Here is a 13,670-nt window from a genome sequence, read left to right as displayed (position 1 = left end):
TCGTCCACGTTCTCATTACCTCTCGCCTGGACTACTGCAACTTACTCCTCACCGGCCTCCCACTTAGCCATCTATCCCCCCTTCAATCTGTTCAGAACTCTGCTGCACGTCTCATATTCCGCCAGAACCGATATACTCGTATCACCCCTCTCCTCAGGTCACTTCACTGGCTTCTGATCAGATACCGCATTCAATTCAAGCTTCTCCTTCTTACCTACAAATGCACTCAGTCTGCTGCCCCTCACTATCTTTCTAATCTCATCTCCCCTTACGTTCCCGCCCGTAACCTCCGTTCACAGGATAAATCCCTCCTCTCAGTACCCTTCTCCACCACCGCCAACTCCAGGCTCCGCTCATTCTGCCTCGCCTCACCCTATGCTTGGAACAACCTTCCTGAGCCCTTACGCCAAGCCCCCTCCCTGCCCATCTTCAAGTCTTTGCTTAAAGCCCACCTCTTCAATGCTGCGTTCGGCACCTAACCCTTACCGTTCAGTGATTCCAGACTGCCCCAATTTGACTGCCCCTATCGGACCGACCATTCACTTGTCTATTAGATTGTAAGCTCTTTGAGCAGGGACTGTCTCTCTTTGTTAAATTGTACAGCACTGCGTAACCCTAGTAGCGCTCTAGAAATGTTTAAGTAGTAGTACTTAACATTTCTAAAGCGTTACTAGGGTTACGCAGCGCTGTACAGATCAAGAAAAAAAAAAAAAAAAAAGGACAGACCCTGCTCCAAGGAGCTTAAAATCTAATGGGCGAAATGTCGAGTAGGGTCAGTCCAGATTTCCTGAGACCAATCCCAGAACAGGAAGAAAACAGACTGACAGATGAAAGAGCGAGAGAGAAGGACCACTCGCTCTTTAGAAAAACTGTAGAAATGGAGACCTGCAGGAAAAAACTTGCAACTCCGAAACTTTCCTAGCGGACGCAAGAGACACCAAAAAACACTGCCTTTAGGGTTAAGTCCTTCAAAAAAACAAGTTTGCCATGGTGCAAACGGAGGCCCCCGTGAGAGCCGAAAACACCAGATTAAGGTCTCAACATGGCAAGATCGATCTGACCGGTGCGTCAAGGCGAACTCCTTTTAAGAAATGGGATAATGGGCGACGTCGGGAAGACCACCACCAACTTACCCCAAATCCGACCTATGAAACCGGACAAGAACTGGCCGCTTGCATTTTAAGTGAAGAAAGACAGTCGTTCCTCAAATCCTCGCTGCAGCAAAACATCTGAGCCACGGAAACTTGAAAAGGAGCAATCGCAGCATCTGCACAGCAAGTCTCAAAAATTTTCCAGGTGCGAACATAGCTGAGAGGTGAGGCACGACGAGACCTAAGCACGGTGGAAAGGAAAAACCCCTATGATCTAAACGGGCTCGTTCAATAAACAAAGTCGTAAGACAAAATCGAGCGGGGAAGCTGGCCCTTGAAATCAGCAAGGACTTGTATAGCGGAAGTCGAAGAGAAGACATCACCTTCAGCCGCTGCAGATTCCGCGTATCAAGAGCGTGAAGGCCAATCTGGGAGCACCAGAATTACTGGCTTCCCATGTTCCTCTATCTTTTGAAGGAAACGATCTAATAGAGGCTACGGAGGAAGCGCGTAAAGAAATTTGGAGGAACTTTGAGTTGTCTGTAAGCAAACAGATGGAAAACAGGAGTGCCCCAATGACGTACTAGCAACTAAAATGCATAGATTGCTGAGAGCGCATTTGCCTGGATCAAGCGTGCGACGACTGGGAAAGTCCGCTTGAATATTGGTCAACTCCTGCTACATGCGAGGCTGATATGGCAGTGAGATGAGCTTCTGCCCATACCAGGAACACCCCGCCTCTTACTGGCACCCTGTTACCCTCTGCCGATTGATATAGACTACTGCCGAGGCGTTGTCAAGAACTACCAGCCTTATAACCGGCAGAAAGGCAAAAGAGCAGGATACTACGCCAGTAAAGAAGATGCACTTGAAGAAAGAAAGAGGACATGGATATAGTCAATCTGCAGTTGCCTGGCAGACCAAGCAAAATGGGGGAAAGAATACTTGTCTCTTCCCAAAACCAAATTGATATTGTCTTGTAACAAGGTCCTATCCATTGTGAAATTAGTAGTCTAATCTTCCCCTAGTGCTCTTCCCAGGCCACCAAGCCACTGGGTGCCATTCACTGATAAATCGTCAGTCCAACCAGAGATATGCTGGAGCCCAATATAGTGAACCCCCTTCCCCCAGGGTACCTCTTACAATTATCCCACGTAATAGAGAAATAATGAGTTGCTATTTGTTTACAAAATTTCAAATATGAAATTTTTTTTTTTTTTTTTAGAGCCGAGACTTAAGCTAAGCTTTAACCTGTACATCTGTGTGGAAAACCGGCTTCAAAATTGGTTAAATGTGAGGGTTCCATAAGGGATGGGCACACTCCTCTAACTGTTCTCATAGCACCTACATCCCATTAACCGTCTTGCGCTGTGCGTATTGCCCTGAAAAGTTGCACTTGCAGTAGCAAGGTCAGTGAAAACAAGTATGATGATCCACAATGCTTACACTTAATATAGTAGAAGTAACATTTTTTGAATGCCCCAAATTGTGTGGAGGCATAGGGCATTTTAAATAGAACACTTATAAGTGCTACAGGTTTACTAGTTTTGTGGATCATTCTTGCCTGTAAATAAGTAGGCTAAAATACAATGCAGCTGACTAGAATGTCTTGAACCAGAGTACATTTTTTTTTCTCAGGCAGCATGCAGAGTTGAAGAGATGTGCAAAATTGTACCAGAAGACTGCTTTTAATTTTCATAGATCTAGAAGGCTGGTAGTATAGACCACAATAAGTTACAGTTATACTGCTCAACAAAATCCCTCTGAGTATTCCAATCTGAAAACTAGTACAGAACTTCCCTCAACTGCCTATACCAGATCCAAGGATACTTTTGCTGTTTGAATAAACAGAATTATGAGCATCTTGACATTCTGAGAAGGAGAGGGGAACAAAAGATGGCTTCAGCTTAAAGTTGGAAATGTGCCAACAAATGAAGCCTTGTGCACAGCCAGAGAATTGCCTCAAAACTATGCTCAATTGGTTTGCACCGAGCGGTTTATGAAAAAACAGTTTCTGTATTTTCTTTGTATTTAAAGATCTATGAACATGTAAAAGAGTAGACTAGTTATTACCGTTAAGATGTTGCAAATAGCTGTTGAAAGTAGCAGTGCTACTCTCCCTACTGTTCCTAAAGCTTTCCTGTGGGAATGTCCAGTAAAATAATAAACTGGGGGAGGGGGAGGGGGAAGGAGGAGGAAGGGAAATGTGAGCTTTTAAGATGCATTGAAAAGAAAAACAAACTGCATTATTCTAAAATTACTACTATTCAGCATTTCTATAGCGCTACAAGGCATACGCAGCGCTGCACAACATAGAAGACAGTCCCTGCTCAAAGAGCTTACAATCTAATAGACAAAAAAAAAATAAAGTAAGCAAATCAAATCAATTAATGTGAACGGGAAGGAAGAGAGGAGGGTAGTGGAGGCGAGTGGTTACGAGTCAAAAGCAATCTTAAGTAGGTGGGCTTCAGTCTAGATTTAAAGGTGGCCAAGGATGGGGCAAGACGTAGGGGCTCAGGAAGTTTATTCCAGGCGTAGGGTGCAGCAAGACAGAAGGCGCGAAGTCTGGAGTTGGCAGTAGTGGAGAAGGGAACAGATAAGAAGGATTTATCCATGGAGTGGAGTGCACAGGAAAGGGTGTAGGGAAGGACGAGTGTGGGAGAGACACTGGGAGCAGCAGAGCGAGTACATTTATAGGTTAGTAGAAGAAGTTTGAACAGGATGCGAAAATGGATAGGGAGCCAGTGAAGGGTCTTGAGGAGAGGGGTAGTATGAGTAAAGCGACCCTGGCGGAAGATGAGACGGGCAGCAGAGTTTTGAACTGACTGGAGAGGGGAGAGGTGACTAAGTGGGAAGCCAGCAAGAAGCAGATTGCAGTAGTCTAAAGGAGAGGTGACTCTCTTTACTACTTCGGAGGACATGGGCCTGTGAAGTTCCAACAGAAAAAACATGCTTGTAACAGCTGCGTCCCAGTGTGCAAAGAAAACATACAGCATGATAGGCTTAAAGAGCCATGTCAATGTACAAAGGGCTTTCCTGCCAAAAGAAAGCATTTCTTGTAGAAAAACTGCTGCATGTAAAGCCATGCAAAGTATATGGCTTGATGGAAAAAGTAATATTTTGTGTAACAATTCTTTAAGCAAGCACAAAGATGCTTTATCCTATGCCCTAAGAATAGGTGAATAGACATGTTTGGAGCTACTATGGCGCTTAAGTTGAATCTGCAGAGAAGAGACCATCCCAGAAATCTTCTGCAAGCTCTTCCTGCTCTACTAAATAGGACCTCTCCTGATCGCCATAAAAAATCACCTTCCCTAAATCTTTTTGGAGGTGGAAGAGCAGGCTTGACAGAATTCCCTGCCCCAGCTGCTGCATCAAAAAGGCCTGGTACATCTGGAGCACAAACTCAGGAGGAAAACCCCTTGCCTGAGTAGGCCCAGATTGCACCAGAGCTCCCAAAATACCAGAATCCGGCTTGGAGACATTGATGTCCAAAAAGTCTGTGCACGCAATGGCGAAGATAGAGCAAGATTCAAAGTGGCCGCCGTTCGCACCAAACCACGGGAGCGGCCTCTGGCGCGGGCACCTGACCCCTCAGAACTTACTGACACCGGCATCGACGGCGATAAACTTTGAACCGACAACGGAACTGCCGACAACGACGGCAAAGAAGGGCTCGACGCAACCCGCCTGAGCGGTACAGTACTTACAGGAGCCGGAAGAAAACCCCGACACTGGCGGACAGCACATCGTTTCAGCATCTCTGACATGGCGGCGACGCGCGTACCGCGACGGCGCAGGAACGGGAGCTGAAGACTGAATCCCCGAAGCAGAAAGAACCGTACAGCCCGACACTCCAATCACCGCCGTACAAAATTTGCAAGCGCCGGAGGAGCCACCACCCCCCCCCCCGACATACAGCGCACCGCTTAAGCTTTGCTGACATCGCGGGAACGCGCGTGCATGCGACGAGCTGGTTGGCGCCTAAATTCGTTTAAAGCCAAAGACGCTCCGAAAACAAAAATAGCGCTTAGCAAACTACACACCCGCGAAACAACCATAGGAGAACCAGAAACAGAAAAGTTCTCAGCGTTTTTTTTTTTTGTTTTTTTTTAAGGAGCTGCTAACATGCACACAGACAGAAAAATAACAAACACTAAACGGAGCTGTCTGCTCGTTAGGTCTATGGGAAAGCACTGCTTCTGCTTAGCTTTCTCTCTTTTTTTTTTTTTTTTAATATATTTTAAACCTGGCTGTCTCTCCCAAAGGCAACACCCTTTTGCTTGTCAAAAGGGGGCCCTTCCCTGAAAATCTTTACTCGTTAGCAGGGAGGTGAGGAGGAAAAAGGGGGAGGGACCCGGGACACCCAAGTATAACACCCCTGAGGCAAAATTGAAATTCTAACAAGCCTCCAAAGAATTCCTGTGGCACAGAATAAAGTACCAACTAGACAAAAAATTCAGACAAGTCAGAAAGAGAGAGAGACTAATAGGCTCACTTCCTACCTGCTGGGAGACTGAGAAAATACTGAGGCTAGGGTCACGTGACCAGGGCTCCTATTGGCTCGCTAGAGTCAGAGTTTTTTTCTCAGTCTCCAACCTGCTGGAAGGCGAGCACAACCCATCTGTCCAATCCTGGGCCGGGCCGGAGGGATGCTAAGGAAGAAGAGGTTAAAGGACCCCCAGTGTGCAAGAAACGCCTTGTGCATCAACAATACAAATTCCGGCAAAAAAGGCTCTGCTGCAGAGGCCAAGGCACTCACTGTCTCTGAATCAAAGGAGAGCTCATCGCCGCCCAAAGGGAGAGCTGCCGAAATGCATCCCAGAGTCACATTTTCTGGACGCGGGAAAACTGGAAAAAATAAATGGCACCTGCCAGCATACGCGACAAGTCAAGAGCTTCCTGTCAAACTGATGCTCAAAGCTGTCCTGACATCAGCCTGCCTGGGGGGGAGGGGGGGGGGGAGTCAAAGCACACTTCTTTTCAGTCGCAGTTTGCCTCATACACGCTTTGCACTCCCCGGACACTGCTTACCGGCGCTTCGCAGCCTCTGAAGACAGACATCACAAACTGAAGACCGCCGAAAGAACAGTCCCTGCCCCTCCTTTCTGAGCCAAACTACTGTTCCAGAGAGGAGTCCTCCAAAGCAAATACCAATCTTACCTCGGGGCTGTTTTTTATTTTAAAGCAGGAGACAGCTGGATTCCAATAAACCCCAGCAGAGCAGCGGGGGGGGGGGGGGGGGGGGGGGGGGGAAAGAGTGGAAGGGACCTGGCACCACCAGGTGTGCACCCCGAATGCCCACTCAGGGCCTCAACCAGATCAGCAGAGTACCAGGAGCCGCATCAGTCCAAAGCTGCACAGCTACGACCTTCCACCTGCTAGACAGAGAATACTGATGTGTAGTTGGCTGCACATGACCACATACAATAAACCTCTGAGTTCTCTATTTCCACCTGCTGGTACATGGACCTAACCCACAAATCTCTGGATTGATCTGTGGGACACTATGGAAATGTCACTGATACTAACCCCCTGTTGTCTTAACCAGATAAAGGTGGTACTGGAGACTGGTGGAGAAACTGTGGTCAACATGTGCCATATCCGATGGCCATGCCCAGTTTCTATACAGAAAACAAAAAAGGTAATATTCTGCTCAAACTCATCCCAAAAGGCAACAAGAAAAATGCCAGCGACACCTCAAACTATAGACCTGTGGCATCCATACCCCTAATAAAAGCAATGGGACAGCAGCCAACCAATTAACTGATTAGATAAGTAATGACCTTCAAAGCCTCAAAAGAACACTTGACAAAATTGGAATTGGAGGAATGGTGCTTAAATAGTTCCTAGGCTTCTGACCGCCAGATCCTACCAAGAGAAAACACCTCCCTCTCTCTTGCCTGAAAAGTGGAATGTAGGGTCCCCTCAGGGCTCACCACTCTCACCAATGCTATTCAACTTAATGCCCCCCCCCTCTTGCCTGAATACTAACCAACAAGGTTTCAACCCTCATATGTCAATATCAATCTATACCCCCTTCAATAATAACTTATACAGAATTATAATCAAATAGCAGACTACATAAACATAATGGAATCGTGGGCAGCATTGTTCAAGCTCAAATTGAACAAGGAAAAGACACACATACTGCTGATACTCTCACTCACTTCACCAAACACTGTCATGGGTATCTCTCTCCCCCACAACTGATAGGAGTTATCATGCACCGCAACCTCACCTTTGACAAGCAAATCGCAAATACTATGAAGAAAGTGATTCCAAACCATGTGGAAACTAAAATGCATGAAAAAAATTACTTCCCAAGAAACGTATTCTGCCTGCTAATCCAACCCCATGCAGACTATTACAATGGAATTTATGCTGCATGTAGTGAACTACTAAGGAAAATGCATACAGCTCAAAACACAGCTTGCAAGACTAATATTCGGAACAAACCGATTCGTAAAGCACAAAACCGTTGCTCCAAAACCTACACTGGCTACCCATTAAATCACATATATCCTTCAAGAAATTCTCTCTGGCCTACAGAATACAAGCAAACCTAACAAAACTACCTACATGCAACACATTGAAGAAAGAACATACCTAACCTTAGATTCCAAGGACTAAAATAGGAATCTTCATACTTGACCAACTTCACATACATCTTGCCCCAAGATCTGGAATACAAGTCCTAAAATGCACGAATGACTATTCCAAGAACACCAGACCAGTTCTTCAGAAAATCTATCAAACCCACACAGCGAACCTACTCACCATGATGCTTGATCATTGAAGGAAACTGAACAAAGTTTGCTGATACTCGAAACAGCAATTTAACAAGTCTTACTGAACTAAACTGTAATCCACATTGAACCGACAACTTGATTGGAAACATGGGGTACAAATGCTGAAACAAAATGAATACAGCCTTTTTGGAGCATTATTATGACTACTCTATAGCAGATATTACAGGTGACTTACCCCGTCCAGGCAATGTATTGTTTACTTCATTTTAAACCAATGGGAACATAAAAATACCACCTTTTTATGTTTATGGCTAGCAAGCTTGTTTTTGCACCTACTTGGAAGCAATCACAGGCAGCCCATATGGACAAAGTCCTTCAGAAAATGGATATTTACCAGATGACTAAACTTGACTTGGGACATAGTAACATAGTAGACGACAGCAGAAAAAGACCTGTACGGTCCATCCAATCTGCCCAAGATAAAATTCATGTGTGCTACTTTATATGTATACCCGACCTTGATTTTTATCTGTCATTTTCAGGGCACAGACGGTAGAAGTCTACCCAACACTAGCCCCGCCTCCCAACCACCCAATCTGTGCTAACCTTCCGAGGATCCATTCCTTCTGAACAGGATTCCTTTATGTTTATCCCACGCATTTTGTGCAATACTAGAGTGGATTGGACAGTTACTCCAGTTTGGGGAATTTAGATCTGTAAAAGGGTGGCCTGTTGAGGTTCAACTCTCTCAATTTTTGTGTTTCTCAATAAATTAAAAAAAAAAAAGTTAGTAGCTACACTTTTGAAGTTGAATGTTACCATCTCTGCTGCCAGTATTGAGTTTGTAATCAGATAGAATGTCTATAGCATTTTATAGGTTGCTTTCTCATATTTGTCTGGAAGCTCAGAAGCTAATTTCTAATAGAAATAGTACAGACTGCTTTCCCATTTGACAGAGGTTGGTACTGAAGGAGTATTTCCAACAAAAAAGGTAAAAGTTGGATTCCACAGATCCTCTCAGTACTCCCTTAAGAATGAATGCCCCAGAACTTATGTGCTCTATTCTTCTCTGCTGGGTCCTGCCCCCACAGGAAGTGCTGATCAGGGTACATACTGCCCATCCGGTGGGAATGAGCAATGGATCTGGGTGGAACCAGCTCTTTTAGAGGGATTAGGTGCTGGATCCGGGTGGACATGGATCTTCAGAGAAGAATGACTGCTGGATCCAGCCCTTTACCAGGTTATGAGTACTGCAGCAGGAAGGATCCCTCTTCTTTGGAGAAGGATTGCTGATCCAGCCCTTTTGAGAATGTGTTACTGGATACAGCACTTTAGCAGGTTATGAGTGCTGGAGCTGGAAAGACCCCTTTTCTTCTTTGGAGAAGGACTGCTGCACTAAAAGGTTTAGCGCTTAGTTATAAAAAATACAACAAAAGAAGTTTCTAATCAAATCCAGTTCCCAATAAAAAGTTTTCTGATGCATGGTCATCATACAGCAATACTTTAAGAAACCAGACAGCTATTGTTGCATATCTTTAAAAAAAAAAAAACACTACCTTTTATGTTTAAATCTTTTTTAATAGAAATCCTTTTTTAAAAGGGGAAACCTGTGTCCTGATAAGACTACAGTTGCATGTTTAACATATATCAATGTTGAATGAAACCAAACATCTATTGTTGCATATCTTTTTACAGAGATCTTAAAACCCTACTTTGTTTGTTTTTAATTTTTGGAGTGGTGAGGGATGGGAGGGGGAAGGATAGACTGACAATTCAAGGCCACACATTGGACAAAGATCTCTAAAGGGCATGGAAAGAAGTTTAAGAGTGAATATCATCAGCAGTGTGTTTTGCTGTTGTCTCATACAGGTTGTACCTACTCGAGAGACGTGGTAAATCGTTCAAGTCATATCCAGTAACACCTTAAACTACAATTTTTTTTTAAATCCAAAACTTCTACTAATTCTAGGTATTTATGTCTGCTTTATTAATCAAAAAATACCAAAATGCATGAAGGTTAATATGTCTCTTCGGTATTAAAGAGTCCCATTTGTCAAAATTTTCACCTGGTCTGTTAAGTAGACTCTGTATAAAACTTACTAGACCGATAATTCGTTTGTACTACTGGCAACAGTCAATACTTTTTACTTGATATAAAGTGGCTTCACGGGTCTAAATCTAATCCATTGGTAAGCCTACCCAAAAAGAATTTGGATACAGGCAATAGTGATATTAAATGGCAATGCTACCCTAAAGGCAGCTTCCTACAACTGCAAGCTTCTAGAAGCTACCTAGGCTTTCACCACCCACAAGAACGACATCCCCTTCATTTTACTCATCCATATAGAAGCTCAGATGTTTTCTTTCCCCACATCAAACCACCTTAGTCTGCTTCCATCTAGAGATGCGGTTATAGCCTACTCTCATTGGTTTGTTTCAGGCCTTTTTTCCCCCAGATTATTTTAAGTTTTTCTACCCGATGTTATCAGCACCACGCTTAGTTAAAATATCAAGGTTCCCCTCTCCCCCCCAGTTCTTCCAGCAATGTAGTGAAGAGATTTTATTTGATGTGCGTGGGAGATTCCAAGTAGCTGTTGCATACAAACAAAAAAAAGTTATACTGCTGTCGGGGGGGGGGGGGGGGGGGGGGGGGGGAATTGACAGGAACGAATCCATAAGCCCTTTTTCTTCCCAGTAATCCTTTTTCCGTGCCTTCGTTACCTGAACAGACCCCCCCCCCTCCCGCTAATCCCTTCACTTAAAACAGAGACGATAGAATCAGCCATTATTTATGTTGCTTATATATGTCTCTTATTCGAGCGCACATTTTAATGTTCGCAGCACTGCGGTAGCTGAACGCCCCGAAATAAAACAAAACGCGTTAGGAACAATATAGCTTACACGATAAAAGTAACGAATAGTATGAAAAAAAAAAACAGCTTCACAACACGACAAAAACCTTGCGTTAGAAATAATATCGCTTGCACTATAAAAGTAATAGGATGCAAAAACTGCTTTAGAACACGAAAAAAAATGGGGAGGGGAGAGAGACAAATACACCACTACACTAGCAAACTCAAGTTTATTAAGCCACGATATCCGCCAGGTCACTTTACTTTATAAGCTACTCGGCTAGTACCTACCTACAAGCTAGACAAAAAACAAAAAAAAAGTCATTGAACAATCGCATACTATAGAGTACAGCAAAAAAAAAAAAATCACATTTTCCTAAACCCTATAATTCTTCACAATACCTCTTCCAAAACACGCTGTATTCATTGTATCTATAATGCCCCCAGAAGCTTAATTTACCTTACCTTACCACGCTACTGTACTCCTCCAAGTAATGCTAACTCGCACGCTATACAGAATGACAGTTTAAATTGAAGTCAAGCGTCTTACGACAATTATATATTCTGCTGGCACCTACTGAAACGCCTCAGACCTTCCAGAAGCGTCTGGAATGTTCAGGGACACTGAGAAGCGGGCGGGGTTCTGCAAAGCACAGTTCCAACCGCCCCCAGGCGCCGCTCTGCGCAAGCGTATTTTAGATCCGCTCAGCATAGATATGAACAATGTAGAAAACGCTAGAAATTTGTAGAACACAGTCGTTTACAGTGATGTAATTTGTTACGGAGAAAGGGAATAAGTTACAAAAAAAAAAGTCACAGGAAGTAGAGTGGTAGAACTGTACTGAAAATGAAAGGCTTCCATTTTAAATGTGTCTAATGGTAATTACATTTGTTAAAACTACTGAGCTAAACATGCCCTTATTGGGTGCAAAGTCTCTCTGTAGGTAGTTACAGTCATAGGAGCCGACTCTGTGGGTGCTTGAGCACCCCCAATATTAAGAAAATTCCTTGTATGTATCCAGGGAGGGGTTATTTCCATTGGACTTAGCACCCCCAATAATTTTGAAAAGTTGGCTCCTATGGTTACAGTAAATGCACTTTACTTCAGTGGTGTAGCCACACCTGACATTTTGGGTGGCCACTATACATCCCCATAGCCAGGCATCACCCCGCATCAGCCTTTCCCTCTTCCCATATAGCTCAGCATCAGCCCTTCCCTCTCCTGTCCCCCATCCATCCTTATAGCCTAGCATCAGCCTGTCCCTTCCCTCTCCCCATAGCTCGGCATCAACCCTTCCCTATCCCCCACCCACCCATCCATCCTCATAGCCTGGCATCAGCCTGTCCCTTCCTTACCCCCATACATCCATCAGCCCTTTCATCTCTACCACCCCCCCCCCCCCCCCCCAATCCATCTTAATAGCCCAGCATCAGCCCTTCCCTTTCCTACCATCCATCCCATAGCTAGGCATCAGCCCTACCCTACCCCCACCCCTCCCTGTAGCCTAGCATCAGCCCTGTCCTACCCCCCACAGTCTGGCATCTCCTCTCCCCACACTCTGAAGTACACCAACATTAAATATAAAACTTTTTTTTTTAATGTCTTGGGCACTGCAGAGACTAACCCCACCTAGAAACCCCTCTTCATTACATATAAAACTTTTTTTTTTTTTTTCAAATTTTAACCTGGGTACTGCAGAACCATCCCCACCCAAAAACCCACACCAACATGAAAACTACACCTTTTTTAAATTTTAACCTGAGCACTGAACCTACCCTCACCCAGAAACCCACAAACAACATGTTTTAATGTTGTTGGGTTTCTGGGTGGGGGTGAGCTCTTCACTGACAAGGAGGAAAAAAAGGTATATTTAATGATTAAATAAATATACCTTCCCCCCAGGCAGTGAAGAGCCCACCACCACCATTACACTGTACATATATTTAACAAAAAAAAAAAACATTTGTTTTACCTGGCAGCTGGGCTTATCTGTGTAAACAAGAGAGCACTGCAGTGTGCTCCTTGTGCTGGCTCCTGTGCTGGTGCATCAAACCTCTCAACTATTGCTGGCAGCCTGGAACAGTGAAGGAAACCCTGTAGGCCAAGACTGAGCTGCGGCACTGGCAGCAGATGTTTCTGTGCTCGGTGCGGGGAATAGAGACAATGCAAGGCAGGCATCCTGAGTGAGACGCTCGTCGGAGAGCAGTGAGTGCAGCAGCAATAGCACAGTGCTGGAAGGAGCCACCATTCCCGACCTGCACAAAAATAAGTTGGTTCCGCTGCTTCACAGGTAGAAGCAGATGCTTCCTAAACACACATGGCTGAGCCACAGCAAACTAAAAGGCTGTGCACTTCCACAGTGCAGCTGCTGACCCTAACCAGTGCCTAGAAGACCGGCACCCATTGGAGCAGGACAAACTGGGCGGGCCTCAGCTAAGTTTGGGTGGACCTGGGCCCACCCGTAGCTGCGCCCCTGCTTTATTTGGTTAACTATAACAGCCCAAACACATTAAACTATTCATTTATTAGTTATACTCTGCTTCTGAATCTTGCGCACTACTTTAGAGATGCTACTTAACCAGTTCTAAGAGACCACCTGGTAAATCCTGGTTTTAATGTACATAACCAAAGCAGTGTGAGATTTATAGGTTCTACCTATTGAAATCCATGCAGGAGGTCCCATAATGCACCATAAAAGGATTGTCAGAAAACCAGGACAGCTCTAACATTTCCCTAAGTAGCTCTGGTATGTTGCTACAGTTCAGCCTGAGGGGTAACTGCTTTTTTTTTGTTGTTTTTGTTTTATTCTCTTTAGGAAATATCTCTTCCTTCATAACACTAACTTTGGTTAACTAGGGAGATGCATTTCTTTGAAGCATTTTTACTGTCTTACTTTCAGTTAACCTATAGTCTTTGCAAGTTTGAACTGCTTTCTCGCTTCCTAGGTGTAGGATACAGCTGATTAATTCATGCC

The 13,670-nt window shown here is 44.5% G+C and overlaps 1 protein-coding gene across 2 annotated transcripts in view; it reads right to left on the bottom strand.

Moving 5' to 3' along the window:
* Window positions 1–11,326, bottom strand: part of HSP90AA1 (heat shock protein 90 alpha family class A member 1) — a 39,388-nt gene extending 28,062 nt beyond the window's left edge. Inside the window, exon 1 of one of the 2 annotated variants that reach the window (XM_030213835.1) lies at window positions 11,161–11,326. The gene's annotated coding sequence lies outside the window, so the exon portion shown is untranslated. The remainder of the gene's footprint in view (window positions 1–11,160) is intronic. The other variant, XM_030213836.1, reaches the window with a different exon arrangement.
* Window positions 11,327–13,670: the final 2,344 nt, after the last annotated feature.

The sequence above is a fragment of the Microcaecilia unicolor genome, chromosome 9 (genome assembly GCF_901765095.1).
Source record: "Microcaecilia unicolor chromosome 9, aMicUni1.1, whole genome shotgun sequence".
Classification (NCBI taxonomy): domain Eukaryota; kingdom Metazoa; phylum Chordata; class Amphibia; order Gymnophiona; family Siphonopidae; genus Microcaecilia; species Microcaecilia unicolor.
Note: the sequence above shows the minus strand (reverse complement) of the source record. Positions and strands in the feature narration are given on the sequence as shown.